At 43.7% G+C, this 7,399-nt stretch overlaps 1 pseudogene; it reads right to left on the bottom strand.

Annotated features, from left to right (window-relative positions):
• Positions 1 to 5,735: 5,735 nt before the first annotated feature.
• On the bottom strand, positions 5,736 to 6,852 carry LOC100342701 (inhibitor of growth protein 1-like; annotated as a pseudogene).
• Positions 6,853 to 7,399: the final 547 nt, after the last annotated feature.

Below are 7,399 nucleotides of genomic sequence, written 5' to 3'. Positions count from 1 at the left end.
ACTGGCCAAGGACACATAGGAGGTAGACTTAATAACTGACTTTCTTGTATTTGAACAAAACACAAAAGCTAAGAGAATGCAACAACAGGCCTTACATGCTAGGAGAAATGCTCAGTCCGAGGGTGCTCTACGTTGCACCTGTGGCAATGAATCAGGCGAGGATTTCAGCCTGGCTGTGCTCTTTACTAGCAAAAACAGCTTAGGTGTTCCATGTGTAATTAACAAGTAAGGGACACTGTGAAATGCTTGGGACTGTCTTTGGTCCATCTATGTGTGTAAGAAAGATTGACTGGTATAGAAAGAAAGAAAGGAAGGAAGGAAGGAAGGAAGGAAGGAAGGAAGGAAGGAAGGAAGGAAGGAAGGAAGGAAGGAAGGAAGGAAGGAAGGAAGGAAGGAAGGAAGGAAGAAAGAGAAAAAATGGGAGTCGGCGCCGTGGTGCACTAGGTTAATCCTCTGCCTGCAGCGCCGGCATCCCATATGGGCTCTGGGTTCTAGTCCCGGTTGCTCCTCCTCCAGTCCAGCTCTCTGCTGTGGCCTGGGAGTGCAGTGGAGGATGGACCAAGTGCTTGGGCCCTGTGCTCCTGGCTTTGGATCAGCGTAGTTCTGGTTGTTGTGGCCATTTGGGGAGTGAACTAAAGGAGGGAAGACCTTTCTTTCTGTCTCCCTCTCACTGTCTGTAACTCTACCTGTCAAATAAATAAATAAAAACTCTTTAAAAAATGAGTATTTACCAACTGGTAAAGAAAGGATATGATAAAATTCTTCAAAAAAAGCCATATTTTCACAGAAGAGGTATGCTAGAGAAACTCAAGAAAACGTTTATTTTATGAAGTTGTCAAAGGTGATCTGTGCATCTTGAGGACCACAATATTACAAGATTTGATAGTTTAGTCTAAATAATTTGCCATAATTCACCTCAAGATTTGATTGATTAGAATTATATTGAGGCTGTGGGTTCTGTTAAAAAACTTTGAACTTCTTTCATGACTTGAAACTTTGTGCATCCAAAACAATTACTGAAGACATTTCAGCCTGCCTTTTATTCAATTCAAGCTTCATTCACATGAACTCTTTTTGCTTTAACTTCATGCAAGACATCATTAATTATGTGCACTATTAAAATGTTAATGCTCCCTTCAAATAGCTCACTAATGTACATGTGTATTTTTTTATCAGAATAAATTAAAAATATCTCTTCGGTGAAGAAAAGCTCATTTATTTTATTGGTCCTTGTATTGCAACACATCTCAGTCTAGTACCTCATAAATATACTTTTCCTTCTTAAATCATTGTCTGGAAAATACGTTTGTCTAACATTTTCCATAAAGTTACAGAGGTCAGATTTTGTAGACTTTTTTCCATGAATAATCACAGGCTCCTGCAATTTGAAAGGTTTTTGAGCAATGACACAGTTAAACCTGAATCCAGATGGGTCCCCTACACACTGAGAATTGTTCTGTTTTTCAGACTGGAGACAGACTACCCAGTCTCTTGCAATGGTAGCCTGTCTCATGCAGAATCATTTTTGTTCCTTCCTATGATGCCATATCTTACTTCTAATGCCTGTTGATGAAAATTATGACTATTCTTGATTTGACTTTGCTCTTATAAGGCAGAGAACAGCTTGTCAAAAGAAACAGTCAGTGGTTAAGCTACTATTTGCAATGCTGGCATCCCATATTGGTGTGCTAGTCTGAGTACCAGTTGCCCTGCTTCTAATCCAACTTCCTGCTAATGTGCCAGGGAAAACAGTGAAAGATGACCCAAAGTGCCTGGGCCCCTGCCACCCATGTAGGAGACAAGGATGGAACTCCTGGCTCCTGGTTTCAGTCTGGCCCTGCACTGGCTGTTGTGGCCATTTGAGGAGTGAATCAGTGGATGGAAGATTCTCCCCCCACCTCGTCACTCTGCTTTCAAGTAAATACATAAAAAATACATAAAAATACATAAAAATACATAAAAAAATTTTATAAAAAGTAATGTTATGACAGTGATTGTTAAATGAAAAGTGAGTGGGAGCTAAGATTTGGTGATATTTTAATATTTTAGATGTTTGAATACTTTTTAAGTATTGAAATAGAGATGTCACATAATTATTTGTAAAAATGTAAGGGAAGGCGCTGGTGCTGTGACACAGTAGGTTAATCCTCCATCTGTGGCATCGGCATCCCATATGGGCTCTGGTTCTAGTCCTGGCTGCTCCTTTTCCAATCTAGCTCTCTGCTGTGGACTGGAAAAGCAGTAGAAGATGGCCCAAGTCCTTGGGCCCCTGCACCCATGTGGGAGACCCGGAAGAAGCTCCTGGCTCCTGATCAGAACAGCTCCGGCTGTTGCGGCCATTTGGGGAGTGAACCAACAGAAGGAAGACCTCTCTCTCTCTGTCTCTTCCTCTCACTGTCTGTAACTCTACCTCTCAAAAAAGTAAATAAAATCTTTAAAAAAAAAGAAAAAGAAAATATTAGTGAACCGTGGAGGTTAGCTATCAATCCATGGAAACGCATGGAAGGAACTCTAAATGCCTATTGCTAAGTGAGAGAAGCCAATCTGAAAAGGTTGCACACTGCATGATCCCAACTAGATGACATTCTGGAAAGGCAAAACTATATAAAAAAGTAAAAAGCCAGTGGAAAGTGAGTGATGAATTAGTGGAGCAAAGAGAATTCCCAGAGCAGTGGAAATCCTCTATATGATGTTATCATGATGGATACATGTCATTACACATTTGTCCCAATCAACAGGATGTACAACACCAAGACCCTAATGTAAATTATGTCAATGAGTGATTATTATGAGTAAATGTAGGCTCATCAGTTGTATCAAATGTATGGTCCTGGTGAGGAATGTTGAAAATGAGGGAAGCTATATGTTTGTGGGAATCGGGAGTTCACAGGAATTAGCCATACCTTTCTCTCAATTTTACTGTGACCCTAAAACTGCTATAAAAAATGAAGTCTTTTTAAAAATGAAATGGAAGTGAGACTACCATCATCAAATATTCTACTTTATTAGTCTCCTGTTTCTTCTTAATATTAAAAATAAAGCTTCGGGGCTGGCACTGTGGCGCAGTGGGTTAAAGCCCTGGCCTGAAGCACCAGCATCCCATATAGGCACCGGTTCTAGTCCCAGCTGCTCCTCTTCTGATCCAGCTCTTAGTTATGACCTGGGAGGCCAGTGGAGGATGGCCCAAGTCCTTGGGCCCCTGCACCCACGTGGGAGACCCGGAAGAAGCTCCTGGCTCCTGGCTTCAGATCAGCACTGCTCTGGCTGTTGGGGCCATCTGGGGAGTGAACCAACGGAAGGAAGACCTCTTTCTCTGTCTCTACCTTTCTCTGTAACTCTGTCTTTCAAATAATTAAAATAAATCTTCAAAAAAAAAAATAAAGCTTCTAGAATATAGACAAAACAAGCTTATCATCTAACCATGTTGAAGACATAACTATTATCTGCTATGATTTTTTTTTTGTAAATATAGTTTGCTGGCATACAAAGGGGACCAAAAAAGACATACAGTGTCTGAATGGGATTCCTTCCAACACCTAGGACACGTTTCTGTGCGTTTGCATCTGCAAGACAGCTCCCCACCAATACCCACTGTCTCTTTCTTTTGTCCCTTTCCTTCCCAGCTACGGCGAACCTTGGTGCTGCTCACAACACCACAGTATTCTCAGAATTCATTAGCATACACAACTTATTAGTGGTGACAGAATCATAGATTAAAAGATTGGAAACACTTTGAATGTATTACATGAGAAAATTGCAGAGCATAAATTTTACAGCATTGAGGTAACTTGCAAGGACACCGTCTCACACTCGGTAAACTTGGCACTGGTTTAAAGCTGTACGCAGTCTATTTCTGGACAGCTTCACTTTTCTTCCCTTGGAGCAGCCAGCCCCTCCTTTAACCCTGACCCAGTCTTGTTGTCATTTCTTGCTAGGCCTTCCAGCTGCCCAGAGCGCCTCTGAATTTTATTTCTACAAATTTCCTAGGTCTCCAGACAGCCAGGCTCCTCTTCAGACTGGGGCCTGAATCATGTTCTCTACACTCAGATGGAAAATGCTCTGATAGCTCCAAGTGTGAGCTGAGAGTTTTTGACCAACCTTCCCCTGCGGCCTGAGCAACAACACAGCTTCCCAGAACTAAACTTCCTGCCATAATGAACAAATTCTGGGTTTCTCTTAGTTATTTTATCTACTTCCTGTTTCCTTCCTTGTGCTTCAAAATTTCACCAAACTTATATTATCCACTTCTTTACACTCCTGATCACAGACATCTGAGCATTCTACATCAGCATCTCCCATCCAAATTCTAATCACAGGTTCTTCGAAAACACCACGGCTCTGAATGTACCCTGGGACTTCACTGTTGAACCCATAACATAGCCCTTTGGCCCCGTGAGCTATGGAGTCAAATGTAGATTTTGGACAAATTTGGGACAGTCACATGGAGCAAACATTTCTGGTACCCAACCAATGCCCTTAAAAGGCCTGGCTTTGAGCTAGCAAAGTCTACCCCCTGCCCCCACCCCACGTTCTCTGTGCAGAGAACCAGCAGTTCTGAGGAACAGTACACTCTTGGAAAAACCCATGTCCAGGTACAAGTTTGTGTGGGAGTTTGCCAATCCAGCTTTTATAGTGTAGGTTCCCTGCGGAGCCCACTTTTATTATTTATTTATTTATTTATTTATTTATTTATTTTTGAGAGGTAGAGTTATAGACAGTGAGAGGAAGAGACAGAGAGAGGTCTTCCTTCCATTGGTTCACTCCCCAAATGGCCGCAACGGCCAGAGCTGTTCTGATCAGGAGCCAGGAGCTTCTTCCAGGTCTCCCACGTGGGTGCAGGGGCCCAAGGACTTGGGCCATCTTCTACCACTTTCCCAGACCATAGCAGAGAGCTGGATCAGAAGAGGAGCAGCTGGGACTAGAACCGGTGCCCATATGGGATACTGGCATGGAAGGCGAGGATTAACCTACTGTGCCATGGCACCAGCCCCTAGTTCACTAATAATTTCATCCACTGAAGGTGATCTTGGCTGTTTCCATGCTTTGACAATTATGAATAAAGACACTACCGATATCCATGTGCAGATATTTGGGCTAGCATACCTTTTCAACTTCTTTGGTAAGTACTAAGGAGTGCAATTGCTATGGAAACAGTATAATTAGTTTTGTAAGAAACCACCAAACTGTTTTCCAAAGTAGTCCTACCATTTTGCATCCCCACCAGTAATGAATAAGAGCTCCCATTATTCCACATCCTTGCTAACATTCAGATTTGGCCATTCTAAAGGTAATCAGTGGTATCTCATGGTTTTACTTCCATTCCCCTGATGACATGTTATACGAGTCTCTCTTCATGTGCTTAATTTCCTTCTGTATATCTTCTTTGATGCGATGTCTGCCAGGGTGTTTGATCTATTTTTAATGAGGTTGTTTATTTTCTTCTTTTAAGTGTTTAACTTAGACCTGTATTTGTAGTTTCTAAACTAGAATATAGACAAAACAAGCTTATCATCTAACCATGTTGAAGACATAACTATTATCTGCTATGATTTTTTTTTTGATCCAACAGACTATTTTTTGTTACATGTGTACCAATGGGAACAAAAGGCAGAGAATCCCTATACAAGGAACAGCTCCTTTTCTGGCATTCTTTAAAAATATGCATTTCACAAGGGTGGCAATGTAATAAATACAGTAGTTTGTTTTGTTCCTCACTGTGAATGGACGTCCACAAGCTACCTGTTATAAGCCCTCTCTTTCTAGACTTGTCCGGCGCTTTGTCCATGGTTTTCTTGTTCTCAACATCTGGGACAGCACCACTTGCCCTTTGGTTTATGGTTTGAGTCCCACGTGGTTGAGTCCCATGCATGAGAGGTGGAACCACTGGATGAGGCACTGGTCGCAGTTGCATCTATCATCTCTCCATAGGAGACCTCATTGCACAGGCAGTACCTGGGCCCCTTCTGGTGGACAGGGAGCTCTGCGGGTGACGCTTCCCTCTCTGCTTAGGCTTGGAGACGTTCTTTCCTTATTTTTTTTTTGACAGGCAGAGTGGACAGTGAGAGAGAGAGAGAGAAACAGAGAGAAAGGTCTTCCTTTGCCATTGGTTCACCCTCCAATGGTCGCCACGGCTGGCGCACTGCAGCCGGCGCATCTGAAGGCAGGAGCCAGGTGCTTCTCCTGGTCTCCCATGGGGTGCAGGGCCCAAGCACTTGGGCCATCCTCCACTGCACTCCCTGGCCACAGCAGAGCTGGACAACCGGGTCAGAATCCGGCGCCCCGACCAGAACTAGAACCCAGTGTGCCGGCGCCGCAAGGCGGAGGATTAGCCTAGTGAGCCACGGGCGCTGGCTCCTTAGAGGTTTTTGCTTTCTTCTCGTTGAGTGTTCCTGAGGTGATGTCGCTGCGGTCATGATTATTAGAAGGTCTCTCATCGTTGCGCTGTCGCCTTCTCTGCCTGCCTGATTGTCTTATTTTTCGACTTATCCTGGCCAGCTTTGCCACTTTGCCAGTTGTGTCACTAATCTCCTGATGTGTCTTGAAGAGTGCCACGTGACTGTCCACCTGCCTGGTCCTGTTCTCCACCAGCTCCACCCTCTGCTCACTATCTGGATCTTCTCATCGCCCAGCTCCTGGCTGCCAATCAGGGCTCTCTGGACGCAGTGTAGCGCCTGCCTCTTCTGGGTATCATCCATCTCACGGTTCAACTTCTCGTAATATTCATCCAATTCCTTCAGGATTTCTTGGTATTTCACGTTGATCTCCCGCATCAGCAACACGTTTCTCTGCAGGTCAGTAAGGCAGAGACTCGGTGGAGTCCAGGTAATCCCCCACATAGTTCACCAGGTGGGTCTGCTCGGGGGTTGGCAGGACTCGGTGTGGTTCACTGCAGGGGTCCCTGCTCCGGCTCCGGCTATAGCTCCTGCTTGTCCGGCCTGGCCCTACCTGTCCCTGCGGCTACATCTGCGGAGCCCGCCGCGCAGTGGCTTGAGGCTCTCTGCCGCACGCCCCCTATTTTTTTTTATTGTTGAATTTGAAAAGCTCTTTATACTTGGTTTCATTTTTGTACTCAACAAAATCAGTATAACTGATTTCCAAGAGCTATGACTGTTCTTTGATTTGATTATGTTCTTATTAAGTTGGGCACAGATGTTGGTTTACATTTATTTCATAATGACCAGAGGGTTGCGAGGTAGCATCATTTTTTGGGGTCAGATTATACAATTGCTTCCTAGTAGGCATGGCAGGTTGCTTGTGTTTAGACTAATATCTCTCCCGTTTTCACGAGAGATAACCCCCAAATATTTTGCCCTTTTAAAAGCAAATTTGTTGTGGAAATTTTCAAAAGTAAACAAAAGGAATGAGAGGAGCATAATAAATCCTGATGTTCCTCATCATA

The sequence above is a fragment of the Oryctolagus cuniculus genome, chromosome 3 (assembly GCF_964237555.1).
Source record: "Oryctolagus cuniculus chromosome 3, mOryCun1.1, whole genome shotgun sequence".
In the NCBI taxonomy this organism is placed as follows: domain Eukaryota; kingdom Metazoa; phylum Chordata; class Mammalia; order Lagomorpha; family Leporidae; genus Oryctolagus; species Oryctolagus cuniculus.
This window is presented reverse-complemented; position numbering and strand designations above follow the sequence as displayed.